The following is a 17032-nucleotide window of genomic DNA, read 5'->3' as shown; positions in this document are numbered from 1 at the left end:
ATAATGAATGAATGTAAAATTTCTTTGATGATTCACGCAATCGATCCTTGGTAACTTTGTAAAATCCGTAAAACCCATAAACTTACAAATTTATCTAACGAATTTGTGCGAGTAAGTAAACTTGCACAAATTCGTTAGATAAATTTGCAAGTTTATGGGTTTTACGGATTTTACAAAGTTACCAAGGATTGATTGCGTGAATCACCAAAGAAATTTTGCAAGTTTACTTACTCATCGTCAGATAAGGGACGATTTCTTCTTTGTAAAAGTTTAAACAATTACTTTGGGAGTTTACAAAGTTACCAATGACTGCGTGAATTGCCTCAGTTTATAAAGGTATACTGATTTAGATTGCAAAATACGAGTTGTTTTCTAACATCATGAAAATTTAGATTCTGGAGAGTTGGATGAGTTGGAGAGTATTACTTACGCTAAGCTACTATCTTATCTTAGTCTATTTAATTAAGTACAATCAATTTAAGACCAAAGTTCAATATGGCATTAAAATTTGACAATCCAATAATTTTTCACTCGTACCTTTTGTAACCATTAAATTGTGCAAATTTTATAAAATGGTAAGACACAAATTGTCTCATTTTAAGTTATATCCAATTATTTTTTACCGGAGAGAATTTTTTTGTATGTATGTAATTAACTAGTTTTCAAACTCTACAAAATTACAAATATTAGTGACAGTATAGTTTTCCAAAAAATTATAATGAAACAATTCACCTATGTAAGTCTTTGATAACATTGCAAAATTAGTAATTTTGTACAACAGTTTTACAAACTTTTACAAAATAATAGGACGCCCTTGATCTGAGTAAGTTTACAAAAAATTGTAAGCTAATTTTCCTGGGAAATATTTGGAAAACCGGTAAAAATTTGTAAGTTTACACATTTTACGAAGTTACCAAGCACTGCGTGAATCCCCTCTATATGAAACTCATCCAAATTAATAGTGAAAGTTTCTACCCAAATTACAATTTGTGCTTTCTCCACCCACCTTTCACTTTCTGGCAGTGCGAAGCCGTCCAAAGTCCATGTGAATTGCGGGGGTGGATTTCCGACGGCGGTGCATTTCAGCGACACGGAGGGACCCGGCTGGATCGTTTGTTCGGAAAAGCGATACACCAGCTCGGGCAGGACGGCTGAAGAAAAAGTGAAAATAAAATTTTATATTAACATTATAAATAAAAATTGCAGCGTTTCATATAACAAAAAAATAGATTCTACGGTTCGAAAGAAAATAGAGACAACAAAATCTGAGAAGTTATCTGACAGAGTTTGTTTAAAAAAGTTGTGAAAAATTTTAGAACCTTTCTCTATATTTTTTTGGGCGAACAGTAACCAGTAATTTTGAGAAATTTAAAACATTATAGATAAATTCACACAGGAATTTCATGTGGTTGTGTCTAATTCTGAGAGCTTTGTAGACTTTGGATAAAATTTTAAAACTTTAAAATTTTAAAAAAATTGTAAAATTAATTCAAATTAAACTTAATAGTTGATCGCCTTGGACTCATTGGGGCCAACATTTGGAGAATCTGCTACTTATAAATGTGGCAAAACCAACGAAATAAATAAAATCTGACGTGTAACATATGCAAAATCGAAACAAAATAAATCCAAATTTGCAATTATCTATGTAACCAGGAAAGTATGCGTAGTTTTATTTGTCAATAACAATGCGCAAGTTTACACAATTTACTGAATTAGATGTGAATCGCCTGAAAATTTATCACGTACGAAATTGAAATTCTAAAAACTTTCTAGCTTCAGTGCATATCAGATTAATTTCCAGAAACATTAAAAGAATTGTTTAAGTCAAAAATTGAACGTCATCGTCACATCCTAATCGTATTAAGCTGTCATAATTGGAAAGTTTACACATTTTCCGCTTCAGATTAACTACTAGATACTATTCATTTCAGACTCTCCATCCACCCAAAAGAGCTTTGGATCAAGCAAGTCCGACGTCGAAAAAAGGCGTCCAGGCACGACGTCCAAAAATTATGTTAGCCGAGTCAGCTAAAATAAAATAAGCTGGTGTTAAATAATAGGATAATTCGGCTTCTCGGCTAATATAATTCTTGGACGTCGTGCCTGGACGCCTTTTTTCGACGTCGGACTTGCTTGATCCAAAACTCTTTTGGGTGGATGGAGAGTCTGAAATGAATAGTACATACACTCTAAATAAATTTGATTAAATAAAATAAAAATTAAAAAATATATATTTTTGATAAAATTTACTCAATTTTTAGTAAAATTGCCACCAAAGCAACTATTGAGTAAAATTTACCCTGACTAAGGTTAAATTTACTCAAGGTTGAAAGATTTTTGCTCAACCTTGAGTAAATTTTACCTTTATCAGGGTAAATTTTGCTCAATAGTTGCTTTGGTGGCAATTTTACTCAACTTTGTCTACAGTGTACACCTAAAATATTTTGTAAAATTCAAAATTGAGCGTCATTCTTACATCCTAATTGTATCTGGGAGGAGTCCTGCCCCGTCGTGAAGTCATTGGAGGCGAGGCACTGGTACATCCCCGCGTCGGAGGGCTGGATACGCACCAATTTCAAGACTTCGCGCGGCCCCACTTGGAATCTGGGGGAGGAGCTGGGCCCGTTTGCCAGCTCGGCGAGGGGCACGCCGTCCTTGAGCCAAACGACGGGATGGACCGGCGAACCGGAAACGAGACAACGGAGCGAAGCGGATCGCCCCACGTCCACAATTTGCGTCGGTGGAGATACTTGCACGCGGAGAGGAACTGCAAAGAATTAGTAGAAATTTTGTTAAAAAATTGGTATAAAAAATTATGTAGCATTTTTCAAATTATGTTCGAAAATTAAAAATTTAACTACATAAATATGCGATAAGCCTTTGTGTTTTTTGTTGAAAAGATTTGTTATTGGAAATTTTATAAAATTAGCAAATTTTGAAATTTTAAAAAGGTTATAAAGCCGTTTCAGAAATGTTTGAGCGAATTGACGACGAGTAATTGTTTGCGGTTAATTTTATTTAACTTTGTGTAGTCTGCAAGTCTAAAATGTATTTTTTTACGGTAATGGTTTGTTCAGAAATTTTACAGGTTTGTCCTTTAGGTGATTTGCATTAATAGAGAAGAAAATGCCCCGTGAAGTTGACAAACTTTTCAAATTTACCGTGAGTTTTCTCCTCTTTGGATGCAATTTCAAATATCTCTGCCCAGTTTGAGAATTGGAAGATCGTGCCGCTCGAAAATTTCATATTAACAAAATTTGTGATCGATTGACACTAATTTGTTCAAAACCTGTCCTGAGACCATATGATGGGAGACTTGCATTGTAAGAATATCATTTTTTGTCTCACTTTTCCCTTCACATATGCACCACAAAAGTCGTGTAATCATAAAGTCATAAATTAGGCTAGCAGCACCACCACCTCGAAAACTACTCCTCTTTGTCACCCACTTAGACTTGACGACTTTCTCGCCTTGTGAAATAAGCCAACTTTCACTTTTGACAGGACAGCCAACACGGAAATCCATCAATCAGTCCATTCAGCCAGGCATCCGTCGAGAAACGGAGAAAGTCATGTCGTTCAAAGGAAATCTTGCAGGCAACACAAGTTCGCACAGCCTAAGCCAGGATTTATTGCCGAAACTTGACTAAATATTTGTAAATTGATAAGAAGTTTGTAAATGGTTACGATAAAGCTAACTTTGCATTATCCGATCTGCCAATTCATCACCAAATGGTTGCAGTAATGACAAACCAAATCCAAATTTGTTACCCTCGGTGAATCATATTTGGGGTAAACAACCTAAAAACAGATTTTTGTGAAGTTTAATCGCATAAGATTTTCTCTCTGGGCCAACATTCGAATAAAAATTGTAAATTTTGCCCCAAAACTTAATAATAATTAATTTAATTATAATTAAATAATATGATGGCGTAATTTTATTTACATAACTGTTTTTCTACTTTTGTTCGAAAATCAACAAGAAAATAATAATCCGAGCAAAATAATCATATATTTGTAATGGCGTAAAACGTTACAAAGTCCTAAAACCGGCAATCTCATTCGATTAGAGCAGAGCAAACAGCCAGAGAGAATCTAGGCAAAGTGTAAATTAATCTGAATTTTTCGAATTTTTCTAAAAAGGTGTTGAAATCCAGCTTTTGATAAATTAAGATTTGATTAAGACTGAATTTATTCAGGGTTGATTGATTCCCATTTTAAAATTAGTTGTAAACAGGTTTTTTACCTCAATAATTTTTTACTCTTTTTTATGATCCAATTTATTTCCGCAAAAAAATTCGTCTCACACATTTACTAAATATATGCATAATTAATTTTGAAAAACTACCTAAAAGATTTACATCCTTATCAAATAATAGGAGAATTTTTTTTATAAATGTTTCTGAAAACCTTGAAATATTAAAAAAATTGTAAAAATATTTTGAAATTGTTGTGCTACATGTGTGTGAAAATATAAATATGAGTACGGTAAAATAACTATTAGCTATTTAGGATAAAATTCATTCTCAGGATCAAAACTCCTATCCATCTAAAATTATCAGTTAGGCTTTTAAACTTTAAAAAAAATAATAGCGGCATTTAAAAATTACGACCACAGACAGACAGACAATAATGCCGGCTACATGAGGCCTACTTCCACCCAAATGGAGAAAGTGCAAGGGAGTTTATTTCATTTTGGTGCAAATATCGCACCCTCGGGTCTACTTTCACTTCATCTCGAAACAAATTTATTTATTTCAACAATAAAACGATTTCTGTCCTGCTCCACTTTCACTTTGACTTTCTCTCCCACTTCGAATTCCTCTTCAACTCGGATTGATACCGCTTTTGATTCATTTTCACATCGAAAATTCACTTACAAGTCGAGAAAGGCATTTGTTAAGACTTTTTTTTTAGATTTTGTAATGGATGGGATGTTGTGATTATGAAGTTTGATGAAATGAACAATTTTTTTAAGGATTATTTTTTTCCTAATTTTTTTAAGGAAAGTGACTATGAAGTAATTATACAGAACTTGTAAAATTGCCCACAGTTTAGAAATTCGCCCGAAAATGCAACCAATTTATAATCTGAATAACATTCAGAGACGAAAATTCTGTCAATAGATTTACTTTCACCGATAAGAAAAGTTGCAAAATTACCCGTGACAAAGAAATTTTGCGATTATTACGAACTTAAAACGTAAAAATATAAACTTATCAGCACTTCGTTGATACTTAATTTTCTTAATTTTCTCAAATTATTTTATTTGTAGTTAAAATTTCCTGAGATGTATGCATTTTTTAACATTCGAATAATTTACGAGTTTTTAGTGCAAGCAAATCAAAAATTCGAAAATTAATAAACGGGTAAAATTGAAAACGGGTAAAACAATTTCACTCTCTCAGCAATAAATTGACAGTGTTTCTGCTGTTAAATAACACCTGCACGAAAATAGTGCACGAAAATGTTTTTAAAGGTTTAATAACACCCAATAAAAATCCAAAAAAGTGCATGAAAATGCACGAAAATAATTTACGTGCAAATAATATTGGAATAATGCAATTTTTCTAAAGATTCGATTAAGGAGGAATCGATGTGTATTTAAGATATTTTCCTCATCATTTTAGTATTTTACTGTAAAAATATTTTTCATTTTTCAATCCGAAAAATGAATTAAAGTTTTGAAAATGAAAATGAATGAACATGACGATTTTTATGTACGGTTGAATACGGGCTTGCAAAACAAATACTTGTAATTTGTTTGAAATTTTGTTGCCGAATAATAATTTCATGTTATTCGATATGTGTACAAATTCCAATTTGACAGAGTAGGAAAATATAAAATTTCCTTAAAATATGAAATTCCTTGCATAAGTTGCATTTTATGTATTATTATGCATTTTCATGCATTTTCATGCATTTTCGTGCATTTTTATGCGTTTATATGCATTTTTATGCATTTTTATGCACCGTGCACACTCTTAGAAACTGGGTATTGATATTTGAAAAATTTTAATACCGTCGTGCTGGTATTATCACGCAGGCATGATTCGGTATTAAAATCTTGCGAAAAATCAATACCACGAGCTTGTACGTGGAGAGTATTAACTTGTAATACCGAGTTGGTACAACATCAATACTGACCTGTACCAATTTTATACCACGTTTACGCAGTCTCAAATCTGTCCGTTATAGACTTTAGACTTGTGCGCGAGATTTGCAAACTAGTCACTTGCAGTTGCAAATCGTTCTCTTTTTAAAAATAAGTTCTTCTAAATTAGTTCTGCTGGGGAATTATTTGAGGGGAAAAAATTGAGTACTTCCGATAGAAACTTTGACACGTTGTTACTAGAAGGTAAGCTTAAATTTATTTGTCATTTCGTTTTATCTTTTGCTACATATTATATTAATGAATAAGAATTTTAAATCACCAATTTTGCTTTATTTCCTGCTTTATATTAATTAATTTAATTCTTTTATATTTAGGTGGTTCATTGACTTAGCCAATTCCTTGTTCCGGTCGCGAATATAGGATTCAGGATAATTTTAGGCTGTGAACACATTTACAAATATGTAGGTACAACAATTTAAACTAAAATAGACGTGTGTAGATATTCTAGAAATACAAATTTCAGCTAATTGACAACTTGCTTTTTACTTGTTTCAGTGGCAGATTTCCTATCCAATCAGGAGGTAAGATAATTTTAATTCGAAAAAATTGATGTAAAATAAATATCGCAAAATGTGACTTGTTTACAATTTATTTTTTTAATTACTTGTCCTTGTAGATCCAGTCAGCTTAACTCTTCTACATTATTGTGTGTAAGCTATTTTTATAATTAAGTTATTACACTATATTGAATCTGGTTAATTTCCATTTTATGTAAATATTTATTTATGTATGTCATTTATAATTTTCTTACTTGTAGATTACAAGCTGTAATTGTATCAAATAAATAACGTTTAGATCAATACCAAGCCGTACTAAACCGTTATTTTTCTTAACGTATGGTATCACTCGTTAATACCGCATTTACTCATTTAATACCGCATCGTCTTAGATTCCTACCCCACGGTATTAATGAACAATACCATCATGCAAAAAAATCAATACCGCAAGTCACAATTTTATACGAGGACGGTATAAATACAAAATAATACCGCTTGGTATTAAATCAATACCAAAACGGTAGAGTCACATATGAATACCGCCTGGTATTGATCTGGTATTGATTTTTCTAAGAGTGCATGCATAAAAATAATTTCGTGCGCACAAAAAGAAACACTGTAAATTGAAGACAGATCTTTTGGATTATTATGATACACAATTTTCAAAAATTTTGATAAGCAACGTCTAATTTCGACTACAAAAAATTACCTTAAAATTTCAAAATTGTTTGAAAGATTTGAAATTGTAAATTTTGATAAATTTTATCTAACCCGATATAATTATTATTCAAAAGTTTGAAAAACTTGCAGTCGTTGATAAAGGCAAATTGCCCAATACTAAATATGAAGTTCTCACTTCAAGTTATTTTCCACAATTAATATTTTCTAATACTTAAAAAAATATTCAATGTGCAGTAACGTTTCAGCACGCTAATTGGATTCGTTTTCGTTTTTATGTGTAAAAGCTCGTTGGACAGTATTCGAAAATCCGTTTTTAACGAGAGCAAAACAAAATGCGAAGTGATTTGCAAAAATGTGTCCATTATGAAAATTTCATGAAAATTTATGACTCTGGAGCATTCAGTATTTATTTTTAAAATTCATAATAATTTGCAGAAATTTGTCCAATATGAAACTTTCATGCAAATTTATCTTTCATAATTTTGATTTTCTTACCGTAAACGACGAGTTGAATGACGGCTTGGTCGACGGAGTGGGAATTGTTAGCGCGGCAGAGGTAGGAGCCCGCGTCCTGGGGCCGCACTTGCGCCACGTGGACCACGCTATTCGGTGGCGAGGACGGCGGCCTTTTCGACGTGGGAGGAAGGTCGGATAAAACACCCTCAATTTCTCGGTACCACCTGAAATTTGGGAATAAATAAGAGAAATTTGTCTTAATTTAAAGATAAAATTCTGTAGAAATTGTTACATGTTTCGACTGAATTTTGAAAAATATGATGGAAATTTATCATCTCTATACAATTTTGTTAAAAGGCCCGATTTAATCTGAATATTTGAGTAAAGCATATTTTATTTTGAGTTACAACGTTATTGTTTCTTAAAATAAGTTCAAAATCACTCCATTATCATGGAATTTACTAAATACTTATCTATCAGAAGGGATGTTAAAAATATAACTCAATTTTTTTCAGGAAATTACTTATTATTTAATGAATTTTTCATGTGTTAACTTCTGGACAAGGAAGGATTTAAAATTTTGAGAAATAAGCAGCAATGTTATTTGTTACAGTAACTATGAAATCGCTAATTTTTAAATTTAATTAAGCTGTTTTCGGCGTAAGGACCTGCTTCTTTTGAAACTTGAGTTTCTCAACTAACAACTCGTAGATAGTTAGTATTGTTGTATTTTCGTCAAAAATTTGAAAATACACGGATCATATTATGGATATTTTTATCATGCAACATATTAAAGTGCATTATTATTTTGCAAACTTCACAGTCATTAAGACTTAATTTAGAAAATTAAATTATTAAATTGTTTTAAAAAAAGATGCGTTTCCTGGTTGCATTGGGATGGGTTAAATCTAATTGAAAAATAGTTACAAGCATACATGTTCAAAAAATATTTATTCATTCAAAGCCTTGAAAAAAATATTCATTCATAATTTGTAAAAAAATAGTCATTTATTAATAAACATTTATTGGTTATTCACCATTCCTTCATTATTCATTTTATTCAAAATTCAAGTATTAGATGAATTTCTCAACTTTCCCTATGTAATAAGCATTGAGTAAAAAATGAATGATGAAAAAAATATTCATTCATTATTCATTCACACGAATTGAATAGATATTCACTCAATATTCATTTATTCAAAAATTAGAATAAAATATTCATTCAATATTCATTCAAATTTTGAATATTGAATGAATTGATTGAGTGAACATGCATGGTTACAAGTACTTAAAAAAGTGCAACTTTATCTAATACAAGCAATATACCTATGTAGGATTTACACATCCGGTAGTTTTCATTTTTCCCTTTAGGATTTCTATCCGAGAAATCATTTCTTTGTGTAGTTAAATCTATTCCTCATCACATAGGTATTACTCAAAAATTAATGCAAGGAGATTGCAGACTTGCAAATTTCAAAGATATTAATGAATGTCAATTAATTCAGAATAAATAAACATAATGCATGTTTTTTGGTATTTTCATTTTATTTGTATTCTGAAAGAGGTTTCAAATAAATAATGCATAAAATAAATTTTTACACATGGGCATAAATTTTCAACGGAAGTAAACAATTAGCCAAAAAATATTGTTATATAAGTTTTATTTGTTTCGAATTCAACTTACATAATTTTATTATCATGATATTTAACATAAATCGTAAAGATAAAGTAAGAATTGGAGTTAATTGTGGAGCGTAACGCCGTTAATACGTATGTGTACTTTTCGTTAATTTAAAACATGAAAAAGATTTCTTCAGAGCCTATTCATTACAAAAGTTTGCTTGTAAACGCGAAAAAATTTGCAGTTTTTAAAATATATAAAAATATAATATGTACGTGCTGTTTGTATTTTCATTTCATTTGTATTCTGAAAGAGATCTCAAACAAATCATATGTAAAATAAATTTTGCACGTGACATAAATTTTAAACGGAAATAATTTTGTGTCACAAAAATTGTTGTAAAAGTTTAATTTCTCATGAATTTAAGCTAATTTTATCATTTTAATGTTCTGCATAAATAGTGAAGATCAAGTAAAATTGTGCCGTATTTGTGGAGCGTAACGCCGTAAATACAAATCTGTACTATTTTTCGTTTAGAACTAGTAAAAGATTGGATTTTGGTTATCTGGAATTCATTTCGAGTAAACGCAAAAATTTGTGATTTTTCAAATTTAAACTAAAAAGATGATGCAAGATTTTTTGTACTTGTATCATTTGAAAACTCCAAAAGGTTTGCAGTTTGTTGCTTTTCAAAATAAATGATACACAATTATGAAAAATAGGATTTAAAAATTGTGCAAATTTAATTTACAGGATTGGAATGCGTATTTAGTTCTTTTTTTTACTTTAATGCTTAACTTGAAACAGAATGATTTTATTATAGAAATATGTAATAATTATAATTAGCCTAATTAATAAGCTATTATTAAATGGGAGTTTCTTACGAAAAAGACGGTGGCGGGTTTCCCTCCGCGTGACAGGACAGGTACGTTTCCTCACCGGCGCGAACGCGTAAACTTGTCTCCCTTTCCCCCAATATTCGCACCGCTTGTGGTCCCTCAGTAGGTTCTGGAAAAAGTAACAAAAAAACGGATTTTGTATATAAGATTAAAGCGTAATAATTCACCACTGGAAAATAAATAATATTTATTTAAATACTAGCATATAAGCCCGTCTCCCGCCGGGCGAGAGCCTCTTTGATTTGATTTTCGTGAAAATTAAGTCGGATTTTTCATAATTCCAACAAATTATTTTTTTATTATATTCATTTATATAATTAGCTGGAAATGCTTGTTGGCGAGGAAGTGAAACTTTTTCCAGTTTTACTTCCGTCACGGAAAATTACTTTCACTTCCGTTGCAGACAAACATTTCCAGCTTATAATATAGATGATGATTTAATTCGGGGAAACTTTGAACACCGCTCGTTCGAAATTAATTAATAATTCCAAGTTTCCCCGATTTTTATTTTTACAAAGTACAGATTTATTTATTCAATCAGTTGGCGTGGTTCTTCCTGCATGTGAGGTTAAACCACTACCAAAGTTTTTCGTGAAGTACTAGTTAAGGGGTAATAACTCCGTCATAGATTTTTCATCTCCATCTACCCCTGTTCAGTATGAATTTTTAATGTATATTTCTAAAATGGTGTAAATTTCATGAGATTTTAAATAAATGCAACTTTTATGCTTTAATACAAAAGGCGATCAGACTACTTTTGACGAATTCAAACCTTAATTACGGAATGGTTTTTAGTTGTAGAGATTTCTAGCATTTTTTATGTGAAAGCCCATGTCTCAAACTATAGGTTAGCATATCTGGCTTCCGGTTTTGTGTACTCTGCGAAATGAGGCGAGGTCAAATTTGGAGAGGTGTCCTTTTTTAGTTTTCCAAACCAGTACTCTTACAAAATGGCGTTGAAGAAAATATTTTTTTCTTAGGTCCTGATGCAAAAATGGTCTTTGCGACTATTATTAAGGGACTCAGCATGCTTTTCACTATATAAAACAATTTTTGTCTCATGCTTATCTTTTAAGTCCATTTTGTAGTCTAATTTTAAACTTGTCCTAATGGAATGCGCTCGTGACCGCAACTTATCCAGTTTAAAGGCCCCCACATTTTACGACTTTGATTTTAAAAATCCCTAACGTTGTTTTTATTCAACGTATATATAGTATATTGCACTGTAAGTACTTTTGACAAAATTTTGATAAGTGGTTACACCCCACGGACTGAGTTTTCATCAAACCCTATAAAATGTTTATAAAACTTCTCCTGGAAATTGAAACGGAACTTTAAAAATTTTTTAACTAATCAAAACGCGGTGATTTTATTATTTTGCCACTTGTACCTTGTAGGTAAAATAGTTTTGCCACAGGGGACATAAAAAAGTTATACAAATTTATTTTCAACAAGATTTGACCATTAATTTTAAAAATAAGTTCACGAGTTTTTTAGGATTCGGCGTCAGCTGATTAGCTCGGGTCCTTCTCCAAAACTGGCTACCCAAAATCCTACCTGTTCTATTTAATATTACGTAGGACACTTTCAGCTTTACCCTCAATCTTCATTTGACCCAGTGGGTCCGATTTCAAGGTCAGCAGGTCAATTTCCCGGTGCACTGTCCTATTTATCACTTTTCATGGAAAAATATCAGCGACGCTGGAGGGGCCATCTTATGTAATTCATTGCGGATTCTTTTACTATTACATGCAATGGTTATCAGGGGTTATAATATTAATAATCATTCACCTCTGACCTCTTTGGTTATCATGATATATGAATACGTAAGTTTGGAAAGTGTTTTTTTTTGCTCCTTCCAACTCTGAGGGTACTGGAGGGGGCATTTATGAAGCTATCGCTACAAAATTTTGGAAATATCTTTCTGAGAGTATTATCTGATAACTCGCCAAAAATCAGTCCAAAATTCAACCCCCTGCCAGAGATATTCAACTTTGAATTCGTCAAAACCATGTCTAATCACCTTTTGTCTAAAGTTTTTTTTTTGGCACGAAGGTTTTGACTACATGGGAATAGTATACTGTAAATAAAGTTGAGTAAAATTGCCACCAAAGCAACTGTTGAGCAAAATTTACCCTGAGAAAGGTAAAATTTACTCAAGGTTGAGCAAAACTATTTGGTGGCAATTTTACTCAAAATTGAGTAAATTTTAATCAAATTTATTTAGAGTGTAGGGTACATGTAGGTTTGGTGTCAAAGCTTCAGAATTTTTTGAGGAGATAATTTACGAAAATAATTTTTCGTATTATTTATGCTAAATTTGTAAGTAAGCTTAATTTCGTTAAGTTCAAATTTATTGAATTTCATAATCGAATTTCTGATTTCGATTGGCTTTATAGAAGTTTATCACAATCATCATTATTCGTTACTGTTGATGGATCTGTAATATTGACAAACATCAGCAAATTGGTAAGTTTCTCAAAACGGCGTATTTATAATACATTCAAAAATAGTTTAAATTTATATCCAAATAAAGTTCACTGCTTCAAAATTCTAAAACCTGAAATGTAAAGTAAACAACCAAAATTTACTTCGTGACTTAAAATTGTCTAAAAAATGTGTAATTTTATAAAATTCTAGCCCCATTTGAAAATTTTAATTGCTTGCATTACAAGTTTTCTGATTTAAAAATTTTATTGGGGTAGAAATTTAAATGGATCTTAAATACGCCGTTTTGAGAAATTTTCGAATTCTTCGATGCTAAATTTATTTAGAATATATAGGTTTCCTGGCGTACTTCAATGATCCTGACTAAAGGAAAATACCACAGTTTTATTTATATTTTGGGAAACAGCCCTCCCTTTTTGCATCCGTGGGCGACTCTTTCCCCGAACACAAAGTTGTTCCAAAGAAGACGTCGATCCTGTCTCTCGCGACGACAGAAAATGCACCGATAGCAAAAATTTGAACGAGTGGGAAGTATTTATTTCAAGGTTTAGTCGATGCTAAGGTAAAGATTTATTTTACGAGAAAATTACACATCTTTTTGATCATTTTTATTTTGAAAATAAATTGATTACTCATGTATATTTCAGGTTTTTGTTATTTTGAAGGATTGAAGTTAAATATATTTGAATACAAATTTAAAACAGTTTTTTGAAATCCAAAACGCCGTTTTGAGAATTTTCTATTACAAAAGCTAATAAAATTTACAGGTTTTTTTTCTTCCTGACTAAAATAGCATCTCATTTTGTTTTTATGTGTATTTTGGGAAACAAACATTACATATTTTGTGATTCTGAAATTTTAGCTGTGTATAATAATTTAATATAATTTCTTAATGTGCCTTAAATAAGCCGATTGGGCAAACTTTATAATTTCCTCTTATTCTATTTACAGATCGTCCCTCAATTCTTTATATTCTACATTTTTATATACATTTTTGGAAACAATCCCACCTTTTTTGAATCCCTGGGCGACTCTTTCCTTGAATAAAACTACAATTAAAAAACAGCATTCTTCGGTGAGGGTGCGACTAAAAACTTTAAAACAAGAGCATTGAGCAAATTTTAAAATTTCATATTACCAACTTTTGCTTCACCATGGGCCTTCATTTAAATACGTAATCATTTTGGGCCCACGGTGAGGCAAAAGTTGGTAATATGAAATTTTAAAATTTGCTCAATGCTCTTGTTTTAAAGTTTTTAGTCGCACCCTCACCGAAGAATGCTGTTTTTTAATTGTAGTTTTATTTTCTGGTTTTTGGGTGGGATTTTTTATTGGTTACCAATAGCAATAAGATAGGTAAGGTGCAATTATCATATGCATTTTAAGCAGCGTAAACGGCTGCAGATACCTCCATCAAAAGTTTCTCATTTTTCAACGGATTTTGCTCGAACGTATCTTAAATGATGCGTAATCAGTGCCCGGACACTAAAATCAGCTACTGGCATGATCATTGTATGGTGAAATTGAATTTCCGGTTCATTTTAAAGTTTCAAAGGTCCTAAAATTCTTGCAATATTAGACTTTCATAACGAGAAAGATGAAAAGACACTAGATTTTGTAATTGTCTGATTTTTTTGTTTCAACAATTTTTCACTAAATTCAACCGTTCGAGCTGTAGCGTTGACAGAAGTTTTAGGACCCTGTCTTGAAAGCATACCTTGGCTTCGCCGTAACCATGCGCTTTTCTGTCGTGAGGGTAGCCCTTGGTTACTTTCCTCACCTCAGAAAAAAACGCTGTTCGAGAGAGGATGTCGATCCCGTCTCTCGCGACGACATAAAATGCACCGATAGCAAAACCTGAACGAGTGGGAAGTATTTATTTTAAGGTTTAGTCGAGTTTAATGCAAAGATTTATTTTTTACTATGACTCTTTTTTATATTCCCGAGGAGATTTTGTGTGTCTTGATGTTTTCCCCAAAATATTTTAAACGGAGTGATTGACCGAGTAATTTGGGGCAGATGTTTTCCACGAGGAAATTGGAACGAGATAATAATCATGGCGAAACCAGTTTATCTTTATTTTGAGGAGAAAGTCCTCTCCGTGATTTTGCATTTTGTTGCAGTGTAAGTAAAGCCGGGAAAGCATGGATACTTATTTGTACTTTTGAGAGACAAGTGTTGCAGAAAGGTGATGGTATTTAATGCAAAAAATATGTTCTGTTGCCAAAAATATTTTGACAATTTTTGTATGCAAACTAAATATATGTAGCATTAAAAATATCAACATTTTCACCAACCTTAAAATTATGGAAAGTATGTCAATAAAATTAAATTTGAATTTTTGTGCAAATATTTGTCACTTAAAATGTCAATTACGTAAGAAATTGCTATTTACCGCGTGCGGATAAATTTTTATCAAATTGATTTATCGATTATATGCAGGTATTGTGGACGCCCGGTAACAAATTATTACCACATTACAAAAATTAAGCATAATAAAAGAAGTTAAAAATACGCAAAATCTCAACTATACCCCTTTTCAAAGAATGATTTTGGTTAGTACAAATTTGGATAAAATACTATCTAATAAATAAACGAGTGACAAAATTTTTGTAATGCGTCACTTGTGGAAAAGCATAATTTCTTACTCTAAACTTGTTTGTTAGACACTTGAATGAAGCTTTAATCAATCGATCAATGAATCAATCTTCAGTGTAAAATTAGTAAAAAAACAGATTATTAATACATATTTAATTTCTGGTATCGAGATACAACAGATTTAACTTTTTTTACCTTTAATTTTTGTAACCTCCATGATATTCGATATTAAACCAGGTAGTTATATAAACTCACAATTTTTCCACGATAGTTACTTAAGCTGAAACTAAAATTTAGTTTATTCAAGTTTCCACTTTTTAGACAAATTTACATTTTTATATTATACTAAATTTACACTTTATTATACAACCATTTTAATTTTACAAGTTCCTTAAATAAATAGTTTTAATCTCAAAGGCAGAAATTACTTTCAATTCAATTAAATTTGCAACATATTAATTTGGGTATCCAAATAAATTTTGAACAAGTTCAGTACCATGTGTAATTATTGTGAAAAATAATAACAAGCTACAACACCAAGATTTTAGTTGATCCTTGCACACCTGTACTATACATTTATTATAATTTCCAGAAATTTTATAATCTAAATTTTTATGCTACAATTTTACCCTGAAAGTCATTCCCCGCACAAAATAAACACTTTCTATATAATTCATTGATGACATTCAATGGAGATTTTGTGTAAACTGTGTAAATTTACAAGTTTGGAACGCGTATATATAGAGATAAATTTATGTAATAAAGTCATAAATATGATCCACACCTTCCAAATACTTTTATTTTATTACGCCATCAGTTCCAAAAGTAATTTTAATTTCAAGAGGTGAAATTACTGAAAATTTGACAAAAATTTGCAATATTATGCAACAATATTTTTTATTTCAAATATATTTTGATTAAGTCCAACGCCATGTGCAATTATTTTAAAAGTATAATAAATTGCTTAAAGTTTCAGGTTATGTCCTCCATATATTGTAATGTATTACAGAAGTAGTAAGATTTTGATTTTGTAAGTTTTTAGTTTTTATAAAAATCTTAATCTATTTTAGTTTTAATTTCCCAATTTTTTAATCTTTTAATTTTTGCATTCTAAGCGCTTTCATTTTCATGAAAAATATTCAAAATTTATCCAATTTTCCAACGCGTTAAAATCTACATCACATATTATGCAACATAAACTTTTGTACATAATTGTGGTGGAATAAAATTGTGCACTTCAAATCTAACCTTGGCTCCCTTATATTTCAAATTAGTAACTTTTGCGTAATAGTGGAATTTGTAACCTTGTAAATGGCAAAGTTTATACATGAATCTTTGTAAAGCTCACCGCGAGTTTACAAACTTGGACAAAAAAAATACCCGACCTAGATTTTATAAGGTTTGTGATACCATTATATTGTCAAGTTAGGAGTTGACAGCATAATCATTAGAAACTGTAGAAATACTTCTTGTTTTACAAGTTTTGTGAAGTTTACCGAGTTACAGAACATCTGAACATACAAATTTTCCCCAAAGGGCAACAAAAATTATTTTCTTGTGTATCTTCTGCCCTTTTCACTTTCATCATTTATTAGACTATAACCAGAATTAAATTTTTAATTCGATTTCTTTTAGAAAATTTGAATGATCAAGG

The 17032-nt window shown here is 31.1% G+C and overlaps 1 long non-coding RNA gene across 1 annotated transcript; it reads left to right on the top strand.

The window, feature by feature from the left end:
• The first annotated feature begins 6224 nt into the window (after window positions 1-6224).
• LOC118437608 lies at window positions 6225-6980 on the top strand. The gene is made up of 4 exons (XR_004836206.1): window positions 6225-6361; window positions 6493-6579; window positions 6674-6699; window positions 6795-6980. It is a non-coding gene; the product is annotated as an uncharacterized LOC118437608 (long non-coding RNA).
• The last annotated feature ends 10052 nt before the right edge of the window (window positions 6981-17032 follow it).

Source organism: Folsomia candida, unplaced genomic scaffold, assembly GCF_002217175.1.
Source record: "Folsomia candida strain VU population unplaced genomic scaffold, ASM221717v1 Fcan01_Sc014, whole genome shotgun sequence".
NCBI classification, from domain to species: Eukaryota; Metazoa; Arthropoda; class Collembola; order Entomobryomorpha; family Isotomidae; genus Folsomia; species Folsomia candida.
This window is presented reverse-complemented; position numbering and strand designations above follow the sequence as displayed.